This window comes from Hippocampus comes, unplaced genomic scaffold (assembly GCF_001891065.2).
Source record: "Hippocampus comes isolate QL1 unplaced genomic scaffold, H_comes_QL1_v1.1 scaffold81, whole genome shotgun sequence".
Classification (NCBI taxonomy): Eukaryota; Metazoa; Chordata; class Actinopteri; order Syngnathiformes; family Syngnathidae; genus Hippocampus; species Hippocampus comes.
Genome location: NW_017806179.1, coordinates 815,552 through 829,455, shown reverse-complemented (window position 1 = coordinate 829,455; position 13,904 = coordinate 815,552). Strand labels below are relative to the sequence as shown.

Below are 13,904 nucleotides of genomic sequence, written 5' to 3'. Positions count from 1 at the left end.
GAGGGGGGGCGGTTAGAGCCGCCATTGTGTTTGCATCGTGGCTTACTAGCTCAGTCACTCTCTGCTGCTCGGCCATGTCAGCGCAAAGCGGCTTCCTCCTTGGTGCTCCTTTTGGCCAAAGTTACGTGAACGCGTTCCTCGGCTTACGCGGCAAAGTTGACATGTGGGCAAATCCAAAAAGTTGTTTGGCAGCACGGAGTCGGCTCAACTGTTGGTTTGGCCACGCCAGATGGAGGGAGGTGGGGGAGTGATGTCAAAAGTTTGGATCTGCCAAAAGGCCATTTTATGTCGCCATCCATTTTCCAATTTCCATTTTCCGTTGGGGGGGGAAGCAACAAAATAGCCATGCTTCAGTTTCACTTCAAAAAAAAAAAAAAGCTGGTGAGGCCTGAACAAGACTCATGTTTGAATGGTACCCGTGCAGTACCGCCAAGCTCACGTTAGGGGGCAGCAGCAAGCACTTGGAAGCAACAAAATAGCCATGCTTCAGTTTCACTTCAAAAAAAAAAAAAGGCTGGTGAGGCCTGAACGAGACTCATGTTTGAATGGCACCCGTGCAGTACCGTCAAGCTCACGTTGGGGGGCAGCAGCAAGCACGAGCATACAAAAACAACAACAACAACAACAACAAAGCACCGAAGAATTTGGCCCCTTCCCAGCAGCGAAAGTGGTGAGTGTTCATTTGCCTTTTAAACCTTCCAGCTGGCTTTTTGTCTGCAAAAGTTGACAGTTGGTGTGCAATGTTGAAAGAGTGCATTTGAAATGTTCTTTGTTGACGCTGATGATTGAGCGCTGCTCGTCTGAGGAGGCCGCGAGTGGCCCGCTTCGTGCTTTCCGTGCAATCTTGTCAGCTTGCTGTTGTTGCCCTTGCCAAAGGTGCGGTGGAAAAAAAAAAAAACATGTTCAATTCGGTCGTGTTGTTGTTGTTGTTGTTGTTGTTGTTTTCTGGCCAAACGTCACCCAGAGATGCGAACGAGGTCGACTTTTCCTGCCTTTTATCCCAAACTAAAGATTTTATGAGCCTCTCGTTAATAGCCAGTCGAAGACATTTTGTCAGTGCAAAGCAAAGTGACATCATCAAATTGGATTTGCGCCGCGTTGCTCTTGTGCGTGTGTGAGTGTTTTGGAATTGCCGCTTAGCTCAGGTGAGCGTACGAGTCAGCTGTGTCCGTGCCCCTGACTGGACACTTGACGCCGAGTGCCCCCGTCAGTCGCGTGCGTTGACAATGTGCATTGTTCCATTTGGGCCTTGACTATTTATTGATGGACATTTTGTTCCCTCCTCCATGCAGTGTTGCTGACTATTGCTGCAGATCTGATTTAGTTGTGCGTTTTTCCTTCTCCACTTCCTCTCGATGCGTTCTCAGCGGTGCTCCGCGTCGATTCTTTTGGCTCCGAGCAACGCTGCTGGCTGTTGTTGCCGCAGATGCACTTTAGTTGTTGACTGCAACTTGTTGCTCGTGTTCATTTGGCTGTCAAGCGCTCCATCTTGGGGAGGATCAAAAAAAAAAAGTTGAGCTTGAAATGTGCATTGGTGTCCTTCTGACGCTCCGTACGACGCAGCCTGATTGACATGACTTTGGTGTCTCTCAAAAGAAACAATTGCGGGTGTGAAAGACGAACTGCGATCGAGCTTGGGGGGGTCCGCCGTGCTCCCTTGACGCCGCTTCCTGGAGGGCTTTGGCAGGGTTTCCTGCTGCCATCGATGAATTCTTGGCGTGCCGAGAAGTTTGCGCGAAGCGAGTGGCCTCGTCTTCGCTTGAGCGCTCCGCCGTGACCGGCGGGTCCGGAGCCCCGCGGGGGTCGGGGGTCCGGGCGGGGCGGGCCATGAAGGCCGTCGATTGTTGCGGGGGCGGCGGGTTCCTCCGGAGCACCTGGCCATCTGGACATGACATCCCCCCTGAGCCGTAATGGATGCTCCCCTCCTGCTTGAACTCCGGGCTGAAGACCCGTAATGGACACCCGGCCCTTGCCCCTCGCGGGACCTCCATTTGTGGGAGGTAGTGCAACTGGATAATAGCTTTCATTTAAAGCTCCATTGACGGCGATAGAGCCGCGGCGTCGGCTATGGAAGGTGACGGCGCTGGCGGGCGGCCGGTTGGGGCCACTCAAACAAGTTTGAACCTGATCACCGTGCCCCCCCCCACCCCCCCCTACTTCCTTTGCGCCTGGCAGTGGCAGGTGTAAAGGGCTGTGGATTTTGCCACAAGTGCGTGTGCATGTGTGCGTGCATGTGCGAGTGTGGACGCATGGCTTCACAGGCAACATTTTCCACCAAGATTACATCTGAGGGCCAATGCAGTCATTTGAATGAGCGCAGGGCGAAAGGGGGGGGGGAAGGAATGTGTGTGTGTTCCAGTATAAGCTGAATTTCTTTGTTCTTTCTCCTCGGAACATTAACGCGCTTCATTCGGGCCCTGAGCATCACCTGCGAGGGATTTGGGGGGGTTGACTTGACAACATGGAACTTGGTCGGCATGAATTGAGCCAGAAAAAGGTGTTCAGGAGCCCTGTCCTCAAACTGACAGGAAGTCGGCCATTTTGCTTTGAAATAGCCCATTTAGTGGTCATTTCCGAGTCTCCCCCCCGTTCCCCTTAAATAGTTTTGGAGAATTCAGGCCCGAATCGAGTTTGACACAATACCGTGAATTTTGTTCAGCATGTCTATCATGAGCAGGCCGCCCCAAAATTCTGCGGAAGCCACGCCCCCAATGACAGAGGAAAACCAGCATTTCGGTTTGAAGGAGCATTTCTTCGGTCGGTTCCAGTGATCGTTGTGCTCAGCAGTAAACTTCACCCTGCGGCGACTTTTACTTTGCAACGTGAAGGCTCGGCCTAACTGTCATGAATCGATCCACCAAAAAGCCGTGCTCGAAATGCACAGGAAGCGTTTTGGTTTCCGTTTCAAATCCTTGAAATACTTTGACGTCCTGGAGATTTGGTTTGATTGCTTCCAAATTGGAAGCACTTCTACACGGGCGCTGCCTCCATTGCAGCTTTCATTCCCATTTGTAAACCGCACTCGCACACACCTGCGCACTCCCATCAGAGCGCACGCGTGTGCGGAATACGTGCAAGGTGAGTCATGCCCGTAACACGGCGAAAGGTGAACCAGAGTGCAGCGGGGCGGCTTTTTGGCATGCGCCTGGCGGCCCAGCACCTTTTATGTATACGTTTCATTTTTCTATATCACTGCGGCTTACTGAGCGGGTGTCTCATTACCCAGCATGCAGCGGTGCTAGCACGCGTCCCGATTGTTGCGTGTGAGTATTTCCAAAGTGTATTGGGACAAACTTCGCACCACGCGCGCATTCCTCAAGTGGCGCAACGCACCAGGCAAGATTCGACTTGATCTCATTTCGCTGCGGTGCCGTTTCGAACCACTTTTTGCCTCGGGGGCCGATTTTGCACTTCTCAGAGTTTTTTTTTTTTTTTTTTCCTTGCATACTCTGTTTTTTTTTTCTCCCTGGAATTGGTTCAACTTAATCTATTTATCTGTCATCCATGTTAACCGATTGATTGAATCCAATCATTATTTTATTCTTAAAATACACATTTTTCAGGGATTTATGATTTATTTATTATCTAATTAGGCGTTTCGTTGATTGATTCATTAAAAAGAAAAAAATAATTAATTTTCAAAATCACTTTTAAAACCTTTTTTTCCCATTTATAAATAACCAGAAAGTCAAAGGTCATCAGCAGTCTATCAATAGGATGACATCACTGAATTATGTCATAGAGAGGCGACTCTTCCTTGTGTGTGTGTGTGTGTGTGTGTGTGTGTGTGTGTGTGAATCCTTTTGTGAGTGCGCACTCATGTGAGGCGCAAACAAGCGTTCGGCTGAGCGGCGGCCTCGAACAGGAAGCAGCAGGGCGAAAAAGGTTGGAATGCAGTTCGCGAGAAGCCAGCCGCAGCGCGAGGTGACGTTTGGAAGAATGTCAGGCCTGAAAAGTATGCCGGCGTGTGCGTCTTTTTGCGGCGCTTGCTAGGCTTTGGCTGCCACAACAACAGGTCCAAACTGGTTTGGGTCTCATAAGCTCCGAGCATTGACTTGCGAAAACGTTTTTTTTCCGATGGAAACTTTGTTTATTATCAGCAAGCAAGTTTTATTTGTCACTCCCAGTTCCAGTTCCCTGCAAAACGGACATTTTTCAACCCCCAAAATCCCATTGAGCTGTTAGCTTCATGCTAACATGACAGCGCGGGGCGAGTTTATCGGCCCTAATGTTGGTGATGTGATGGTGGGGGGGGGGGGTGTTCTATTTTGGACGCGGCGGCTGATGAGAGTGATAAAAAGTGCAGCGCGTCCCATCATGATGATGGGCCTGAAGGGAAGCTGGCGGGGGATGTTGCCGGGGGTGGGTTGCTTGTGATTGAAGCCATGGCACGATTGCATCGGTAAACAATCGCCAGATGAGGGGGAGATGAAGCCCCTTGTGCTCGGAAAAAGCGCACCAGGCGAGCATTTCCATTTTCAACACTTGAACCCGCCACAAGAAACGGCACTGCGAAATACAGGATTGAGCTCTCGAAATAAGGAGCCAGTTGCCTCCGAATTAACGCAAAAGTAAAAAAGTCAAACGCAACCGCATACCAAGTCAGGCAACGTGAAAATAATCGTCATCCATTATTGAACGGCGCGTTGGCGCGTCGCCCTCCAGATAACGATCGGCCTGTATTGTGGCGGAGCGCAGCTTGTGAGCGCGCCGCCGTAATTGTAGCGTTAGCCTCGGCTAATCAGCGCCATTCGACGCTAATCGAGGCCGCGGGAAGGCACCCGATCCCTTTCATGGCCACCCGTCGGCCCGCCGGTGTCGCCTTCCGCGTGCGGTGGGATCGGAATCGAATTCGGGTAGCGGCTCTCGCGTGGCCGCGCGCTGTTTGTTTATGTCGGCTAATCCCCGAGGTGCTTTCTCCGCTATTGTGGCCCGGCCTTTTCTTTGGCTTACTCCATGGAAAGAAACCGTGGGGTCAGCCCCCGCCCCGCTCCAGAGACACACGCTCACCCTGTCAATGGGTGTGTGTGAAAATCGAGGCGCAGCAACCGAATCCAGCAGCTGGACTCGCGGCTCGTCAAAGCGCTAGCCTGGACAGATTTGAATCTCGGGTGTTTGTTTGTATGCGTGATAGGAGCCTAAAACGGCCAACATGAGCCCGATCGCCGTCACCGATTCCCCAAAGGAGATTTACATCGATCAAAGTACTTGGTTTGCATAAATTTGGCCGGCGGGCGGGGGGGCATCAGCTTGAGCAGGGAAGCCCAGACTTTCCTCTCCCCAGCCACTCGGTCCAGCTCTTCCGGGGCGTTCCCGGATGACCAATTTTCTCGCCTCCTAAAGGCGACACCGCCAACCTTCTCCAAATTTCTCCGCTTTCATTTTTCCATCGTCTTTCATCCCACCGAGCAGCGAGCCGCCTCCGACTTGGTTAGCGGGCGGATCCCTGCCTGGCAGCTGACAATCAAGCGTTCCCACTCAGCTGCTTTTTTTCCCCCAAATGGTCCTCTGGAAAGAAGGGCTCCTTTCACACGCACGCAGTTGGAATGACGAAGGTGGGCGTGGCCGCCGCAGGCGTCGCGGGCTCTCCGCTCCATTTGGAACAGAACCGAGCTGCGGCGGGCCGATAAGGGCGGCGCTGGCCGGGAGATACTGGAACAAAAGGGCAGACGCGACGCGAGCGTGGGAATGATGCGCGGCCCAATGCTCTCAGGATGTCAGCAAATTGCTCTCTACGCATCCATTGTCTCCCGTGCGCCGTTCGGGAACAGAACCGCCCCTTTTTCGGACGTGGAAAGTCCGTCCAAACGTTTACCGCCAAGTGCGGTCGGAGTGGGACCTTGACTTAGTCCGGGTACGGGTACTTTTTGAGTCCTGCTTCCACTTTCTTACACACGTCTGAAGAAAAAAAAAATACTCAAAATACCTTTCAACTTTTAGAACAACCGCATTGGGTTCTTGGGGGGCTACGTGGCGTCATCGAATCTAAAACGGGTTGGGGCTGACAGTCCGGAAAAAAGAAAACTTTGTTGTTCACAACGCTAATGACCAAAAATCTTGATGTGTGTGTGGCCAAAGCCAACGTCCCCCCTCCCCGAGACATTTGACTCCATCTCGGGGCCGATCGCAGCAGTCCAAAAAGTCTCAAATGTGATTCGTAAAAATGACCTTCCAAGTGGTGGCGAAAAATCTTGATCAAATCCATCAAAGTCTTCATTTGGATAGAAAATGTCACCAATCGGTGCCGAATACGTTTTAGAATTCCCCAAAGTGTCGTGTCTTGCAGTTGATCCAAATGGCCTCGAAGCCACCCGAATTTGATTCAAAAAAAGATCCAAAATCTCCTCAAAACTTCATTTCTATGAACAGCCTCAAAAAGGTCCCCGCAAGTCTGAAATAGGATAGAAAAAAAGTTCTTATGAAATGTTTTCTCCCCGCAAAAACCCGAACAAAAAACCCCCCCGGCTTTTGAGGGCTTTTGACTCCCCCAAAAGTTTTTGCACCCCCCACCTTAAAGAAGTGGGTCACCTCTAGCCGGCATGATCGCGGCGCTGGTTTACAACTTTTGGCTCGGCGTCGGCGTGGACGTGCTGATTGCCGGCGTCCCCCGCGGGTCCGGTTTGTATCGGAGCGCATTCAGAGGTCCCCCAGGAGCGGCGCAGCCCTCCCTTTTGTCGGCGCTCGCAGGTCTTAACGGGAATATAAAACAAATTAATTGCCCCTGTTAGATCACTCAGGCGCTTACCCAGGGGACCAATGTGCTTATCGCGCGCACACACACACACACACACACAAACACACACACACACACACACACACACACACACACACACACACACACACACACATTAGTGGTGGTGTTCCTGTGCCGCACTTTTTATGGGCTTGCCTCGTCCCCATCTGTTGCACCTCCCCCCCCACCCATACTAACCAGGCAGCTCTGAGTCTATCCCGCCTCCATCTGTGCCACAATGCGTCGGCTGCTAGCGACCATATATGCGGGTGGTGGGGTGGGGGGGGTTGCCTTCTTTTTTTTTTTTTTTCTTTGACTGCGCCTCGTTCTCCAGTCAAGCTGGCGGATCGCGATGGGCTGCCTGTCGCGGCAGACGTGCCGCACAGCATTTATGACCTAGAGTGAGCGTTAAAGTGTGTGTTTAGCAGGACTTTATTGCCTCTCTAGAGTGTTGAGCGGGAGGCTTCGGGGACATAAAAAAAAAACAAACAAAACCACACCTGACTGATTGGTTCATTGATTAAGAGCTGTGTGGTCCCAAGTCATGAGCGCAGTCAGCAGTGGCCGTCGGCAAGAAGCTTGGAACCGAGCGGTGTGCATTTGAACCTTTGCATTAAGTCAACAATTGGGAACACGTGGTAAAGTGTGTGTTTAGCAGGACTTTATTGCCTCTCTAGAGTGTTGAGCGGGAGGCTTCGGGGACATAAAAAAAAAACAAACAAAACCACACCTGACTGATTGGTTCATTGATTAAGAGCTGTGTGGTCCCAAGTCATGAGCGCAGTCAGCAGTGGCCGTCGGCAAGAAGCTTGGAACCGAGCGGTGTGCATTTGAACCTTTGCATTAAGTCAACAATTGGGAACACGTGGAGCGGTTGATCCAAGCGTGAGCCGTCGTGGCCTTTTCTTCACAAATCAGCAGTTGACATTCAAGTAACGGCCTCCTTTTCCCGTCTGAAACGGGCTTTCGCTCAGGTCGGGCCCGCCGTTTTCTTGGCGCGGGGTCGAGTGGAAGCGCAGAGAGCACAAAGACACCAAAAGCGGGCGTTTTGTCCGCCAGCCCTCAGCGCCGCTCGTAAAGGAGGCCGGCGACCGGCGCTCATTTAGCGCCCCCGTTGTTGCTCCGCGGCCCCCTTTGTGTGCCCAATTGACCTCTTGACCTGCTTCGTCGGACTGGCTGGCCGATGAGCTGATCTTCGCTCGAGTCTGTTCCCAAGTCGTGTTGTCAAAAAATAAATAAATAAAAAAGGCGTTGTCGTAACGTGTTCCCATTCGCATTCAGTCCCAAACGCCTGAACGGAATATTCAAAAGAAGCCAAAGGAAAGAGTGCTGACTCAGTAAGCGAGCGGCGTCATTGTGTGCTCAGGTCCAGCCGGTCCCTCCTGCTGTCGCTCGCGGGACTAAACTAACTTGCGTCCTTTGAGCCTTAGCTATGCAAATGTCTTTAAATACCACCCGTGTGTGTGTATAGGGCCCCCGGGGGGCTAACGTACCCCAGTAATCAGTGTTTGTGTGTTGTGGCCCGGGGTGCGAGCGTCTTAATCAAAGGCATTCTTGCGCATCACTCAAGCGTCTCCAGGTGAAAAGATGCCGACACCTTCCAACTGGCAACAAAAGTGAGCACACCCAAGCAAGTGGACGCCGACTACTCGGAGGGGTCCTTCCTGACATGAGAGGAAAAAAAAAAACAATGTGAGCAGGGGCGTTCACTTGAGTGAGATATGTGATGTTGTCAACGTCGCCCAGGACGGCCCCCTTTCCTCCATCGCGGCTAATGAGCGCAATGATCAATCTAAACAATAGTTTGGATAATCGCGGCGTTTAGTGGGCAGGTGGGTGGGCTCACCGTCTCCCAGTCACTTCCGGCTTGCTTGTCTGTCGAGTGGGTGTGCAGGAAAGGGGCGGGGCGCAGCCCCCCGACTGGGCGTGCTTTGGCTTGTGGGGGTGACATTTCAATTCCAGATCGACGAGCCCTCAAATGAAGTGGCAAAACAAAGAGCGAGGGTGCCGGCCTTTTCCCTGGTTCCAAAGCGACAAAAAAAAAAAAAAAAAAACTGCGCCGTTTGTCCGTCGGCCTGAGAACCAAAACAAGACGATCGCGCGCGCTTTTTTTTCTCACACCCCGAGCGCTGTTGACACTCCAAACTGGCCGCGCTGAGCAAGCGGCCCGCATGGGCCAAACTGCCACGCTGGCGTCGTTTGAACCGGTTTGCCGTCTTTCCCTGCGCCCCCGCCGCCCCTCCGTGAGAACGCCGTTCCGCCGATGCCGCAGCTTTCTCTGTTTGTGTACGCCGCGGACGGAAGTCTGGAGTGTCTTCATTTGAATTTTTTCACTTTTCATTTGTTTACTTTTGTCGTTGGGTTTTAGGGGGGTGCGCGGGGGGGGGGGGTCGAGGCATTTCACCTACGCTAATAAAACCAGGTGAAACTTAGCTCCTCCCCCCCTCAAAGCTGTGTGGCTTCAGCATACTTCCTTGGGATCGATTTGCCCCTTTGCTATTTGGGCAACCAGGAGGATCCCAACATTCATCCCAGCGCGGCAAATTTTCATTCCGCGCCCCGCCCCCTCCCTCTGCCGCCCTGTCAATCAAGTGTCAGCGACCCGTTCCCCTCTTGCGCAAACCCAAACAAACATTGAAGCGCTCGTCCTTCCCAGGAATGCCGACCGGCCCGCTTGTCGCCCAGGCGGCCACAGGTGGGAGTCGCGCTCGGTCCTTCGCACGACCCCGCAATCAATCGGTCGCTCGTGATCGACGCCACCTATGGCGCCGCTCGCAAACGAACAAATTGGGGAGCCTCTGCAAATCGCGTGAATTGGAATATTTGTGCGGGTGGCGCATCTGTTGGCACTGCGTGGGTGCGTCGTTTTGCAAACGTGCGTCAGGCTCCCAACCACCACGCCTATTTTTAGAGCCCTGTCAGCTTAAAGCAACAATGCGACTGGCAGAAAAAAAAAAAACCCCACCGAACCTCCTGGTGCCACCTTGCGTGCCAGCGACCATTCACTTCCTCCTCCGTCATCCACGTCTGCGTCACGATCACTCAACTTTTGAACGCACGACACTCCAAAAACGGTGGAAAAAAAAACAACAACCCCCATTTTGATATTTGTCTTGTGGGTGCGCCGGTTGTATTCCCTCCCACATTCCCCAAACGTGTTAGCGGGTTAGCTTGCACGATTTGTCCATAGAGCAGATTGTCAAGCGTTTTTTGGGTTTTTTTTTTTTGTTTTGTATTTTCAGTCCAATTGAAAGCTTCAGGCCAGAATGCGCATCTGTGGAATTTGCAAAAAAGAAAGAACCACCCCCCCCACACCCGAAAAACGTCGTTTTAAAGCCACAACTTCCTAAGCCGCAGGTTGCGACGGTAGAAACCGTTTCGAGCGCTTCAGCCTTGTCGAAGAAAAAACAGAAAGTCGACGTCGAAACGACCCCGGCGTTTACTTTCATGTATGATCGTGAATGTCAACTGGAACAGGTTCGGATTTCAAATTGTGCCCGTTGCGATCAAGTGCTCCTGACTTGAGTTGCATTGTGATTGGGAAAAATAACGAGAGCGCATTCCATTGATGCAATCGTACTTGCTTTGTTTAGATTCTCTCCATCATTTGTCAAACAAATATTTGCCACCCACCGCGTATTTTTTGTTTGTGTGTACAGACAAAGGTACAGTTGTGTGTGTGTGTGTGTGTGTGTGTGTGTGTGTGTGTGTGTGTGTGTGTGTGTGTGTGTGTGTGTGTGTGTGTGTGTGTGTGTGTCTGCCCGCGCGCACGGGAACAGTGCGGTGGTATCAGTGATGCAGAAGAAGAATGGGGAAAAAAAGGCAAGAAAAATAATCACACTATCAGTCCCTGCTGGTTGATATTTCATTTACCAGCAGGAACTGAGCTGCTGTGCCCCCGCCCCCACCAGGCCCATCACTTCTCCACCACAGCCTTGGCGTCCATCAGTAGCAACCTCGCCCCCCCATGCTCCCCCCTCGCCCTCCGCTCCTCGCAGGTGATAACAGATTAAAGCTATTCCATTTCATGCCTCAGGCTCCCAAATACAATCCATGCGCGCGGGGGGCTCCTCCGGGCCCTGCCCCCCAAACACACACCTCCAACCACCCCCGTCGCTTCTTCGGGCCCTCCTGCCCCGGCGGGTTGCGCCCGCACCAGCCCGCTGCGCTAAGCCGCCGAGACAGAGGCCATCGCGGCAAATGACTCTGTGTGCTTGCGCCTGTGCCTGCGTGTGTGTGTGTGTGTGTGTGTGTGTGTGTGTGTGTGTGTGTGTGTGTGTGTGAGTGTGTGATGTCAGCTCAGATGGGTCTGTGTGCCGTCTTTAACAGACTTCTCCTTTTCACTTCTTCAACTTGTGAAAGTATCTCTCAAGTGTAGTTGCGCCCGTTTAGGCAGCAAAGTAGCCCAGAACGAGTATTTCCTTGATGGCTTCTCAATGCAGTCGCGTGTGCCAAACTGCAATTTGTTTGCGTTGACGGCAGCAAGCGAGTTGAGTTGATGATGGCAAATGCAGCTGGAATACAAGAGGCGGTGTCCAAAATAGCCCGTGCGAGCCGCTCGTCGGCTTTTCGACGGCAACCCGTTTGGGCGGCAAACTAGTCACGCTTATTTCAAGGTAGGATTGGAAATGTCGTCGCGAGAGCCCACCGGCCAAAAAGTCGGCGTACGCGTTGCTTTCGTGGCAGCCTGTTTAGTCGGGAATTCATGTCATTTTTCTCGTGATTTTGAAGAAAGCTTTCACGGGGCCCTCATCTTCTTACAAATTGCAACCGCAGCCCATTGAGTCATCAAACTTTTGGGCAGCAAACTTTGCGTGTCAGCCCTGCGTGACCGGCGCATCTCTTCAGTTGTCGCAACAATACATTTTGACACCACCACCGCTGACTTTCCGATCCATCGATCACTGCCGATGTGCCTTCGTTGACAACAAAAAAAAACCACAAAAAAAACAAAACAAAAAAAAAAACAAGCATCAAGCCTGCTCTCCGCTTCTGGCAAATTCTCTCTCTCTCTCTTCTCCCCCGGAGAAGTTTCCAAATTGCCTCGGCAATTGAGAAGTGGCGCTTAGCGGCCGCGTCTTCCACAATCGGCATCGGCTGTGACAAACGCACGTTGGGCTCCAAATGCCGGCTCATCTGCGATTAGTCCTTCTTTTCGCCCATTTTCACACATTCAAGAGCAAGCGCCGCTCTCCTCTTTATTGTGCGGGGAAAAAGTTCAGCCGGCACCAAATTTCTGTGGGCAATCCGCGAGCGCGCGCGGCTTAGCCGGACTCTTTGCGCGGCAACCCGCATTGATGTCGGATTGGGGGTGCGTCGCCGATTCGGGGAAACGGCCGAGCGCAGATTGCCGCCGCGTATATCTGGACGCCGCACGTGGGGAGTGTCTGTCGCGAGGCGGCTTCGTCTCGCGCGTCGCCGGCCCGCGATAAACCGGATTAGCCCATTATTAGAGGAGGTGTGCGCCGCGGTGGGCGACGCTTTCCCTTCTTCAAATCGCTCAACTTCGCTCATCTGCGCAGCACCTCCCGCGCGGGAAATCCAAGTGACTAGTCGACTTCGCGTCGATCTTGAAAGCGACCGGTTGAGGCAACGAAAGGGGAAAAGCCGCTCGCGTCATGCTAACATGTCACGCGACGCACCGGCGACCCCCTTTGCAAATTAGCGTTGATGTTACCCTAACCGTCGACTCAAACAACAGCTCGCGCATGCCGTCCAACAAAGCGCAACGGGAAACAGGCGACACGTTGCTGCCGTTGCTGCTTCCCGTGTTCAGATCATGAGATGCCTGCTGGCGGCGTTTTCAACACGTGGCGCCGTTGCGGCGCGAGTGTCGGGTGTTCAACGTCACTTTTCCCTCCTGTCGCTCTCTTAGGTCTCTGCAGGAAATGACGTGTGTGTGTGTGTGTGTGTGTGTGTGTGTGTGTGTGTGTGTGTGTGCTAAGGGACCTGTTCAGTTGATACACGCACAGACAAGACTGTCAGTTGGTGGTCTGTCGCGCGCGCACCCTCACACACCACCAAGAGCCAGCTGCGCGCCCAAGGCGATGGTGGCGGTGTTTCCTCCTCGCCGCATTGTCGGCGAACGGCACTCGAGGAGGAGAAACCCGTTGCCCGGTCGTCGTCGCCGCCTTGCGGGAGCGCTGCGGCGAGCAGGTGCACGAAGGCGGCACGAAGGGGAAGTTATTTGCGTCGCCCGCGTTCCCCTTTCAGCCCGGCACGGCGCGCTGTTTATCGGCGCCGCGACAAAGGCCGGATTAGGGCGCCGTAATCCCTTTACGGATGTCACCTGTCATCTCGTCCTAATCACCCGGGGAAAACTTTAACCCCGCCGCCGCCGCCGCCGCTATCTCCATCTCGAAGGCGTTCTCCCGCGACACCTGCGTGAAGCAAAATGGCGGCAGGGCCTGAGTCACGACTCATCGGTGGCAAAAAGTGTCACAGCCGCTTCCTAATCTGCTTCATGCATGCGTGCGTGTTTGTTTGTTTGTTTGTTTGTTTGGAGAAGGCGTCATTGGATTCTTGACATGAGTCGAGTTTGACGCCTTTGATCGCAACTTCTCTTTTTTGACCTCCACCAAACGACTTTGGTTTGCATCAAACCTCGCGTCACATGACGTGACTTCTTCCACCTGTGCGCTCATTTGTTGTTTGATTCGGATGAACATTGAGCAGGAAACATCCCCGCCCTTTTTCCGTTGTTGACGTGGCTTTTCCACGGGTGACTTTCCTTGTTGTCGTTTCCACTCGTGACTTTGTTCAGACTTGAGATTGGCCGACTCGGACCCGGGCGTCATCTTTTCGTTTCGCATCCTGCACCGTTTGCTCTCGTCGGCCGTTTATTCTTCGGGGGACTAAAATGTCGCCGTCGGTGTGCCGTTAGCGTCTGTTCAGAAGTTTGGGTGCGCAGACAGGAAGCAGGGCTGATGCATTGTTATTTTACTCTTTTTTTTTTGGTATCTGTGGCGTCCATCTCTCGGCGATGATGGATGTGCGCGCGCCTAATGCGGGCCGCAGCTGGCCATTAGTCAATTATGAAATTGAATCGTAACAATTATGAGAAGCCATCGCGATTAACGCCGCATTTCCTCTTTTCATTCAGCCTTGATGATTTTTGCAGAGGGCCCTAACTTCCTTATCTCCGCCCCCCCCCCCCTCCCTTGCCCCCCCC

General features: G+C 52.8%; 1 long non-coding RNA gene across 1 annotated transcript in view; it reads left to right on the top strand.

Moving 5' to 3' along the window:
• The first annotated feature begins 523 nt into the window (after positions 1 to 523).
• The window catches only part of LOC109532698 (uncharacterized), a 50,943-nt gene continuing 37,562 nt past the window's right edge, over positions 524 to 13,904 (top strand). Inside the window, exon 1 of the long non-coding RNA XR_002171431.1 lies at positions 524 to 670. This is a non-coding gene — a long non-coding RNA (uncharacterized LOC109532698). The remainder of the gene's footprint in view (positions 671 to 13,904) is intronic.